Source organism: Arachis duranensis, chromosome 10, assembly GCF_000817695.3.
Source record: "Arachis duranensis cultivar V14167 chromosome 10, aradu.V14167.gnm2.J7QH, whole genome shotgun sequence".
In the NCBI taxonomy this organism is placed as follows: domain Eukaryota; kingdom Viridiplantae; phylum Streptophyta; class Magnoliopsida; order Fabales; family Fabaceae; genus Arachis; species Arachis duranensis.
Window position 1 is genome coordinate 84,656,869 of NC_029781.3, and position 683 is coordinate 84,657,551.

Genomic DNA, 683 nt, shown 5'->3' on the forward strand with positions numbered 1-683 from the left:
AGATAGTGTTAATGATTCTCCTAGTAAAGTATGATGATTCTTGAACATAGCTACTTTTTGAGTCTTGGCCGTGGCCCAAAGTACTCTGTCTTCCAGTATTACCACCGGATACATACATGCCACAGACACATAATTGGGTGAACCTTTTCAGATTGTGACTCAGCTTTGCTAAAGTCCCCAACTAGAGGTGTCCAGGGTTCTTAAGCACACTCTTATTGCCTTGGATCACAACTTTATTTCTTTCTTTTTCTTTCTTTTCTCTTTCTTTTTTTCTTTTTTCGTTTTCTCTCTTTTTTTTTTCTTTCATAGCTTTTTCTTGCTTCAAGAATCATTTTAATGATTTTTCAGATCCTCAGTAACATGTCTCCTTTTTCATCATTCTTTCAAGAGCCAACATTCATGAACCACAAATTCAAGATACATATGCACTGTTTAAGCATACATTCAGAGAACAAAAATATTGCCACCACATCATAATAATTAAACTGTTATAAAATTCAAAAATTCATGCAATTCTTTCTTTTTCAATTAAGCACGTTTTTATTTAAGAGAGGTGATGGATTCATAGGACATTCATAACTTTAAGGCATAGACACTAAGACACTAATGATCACAAGACGCAAACATAGATAAACATAAGCATAAAATTCGAAAAACAGAAGAATAAAGAACAAGGAAATCAA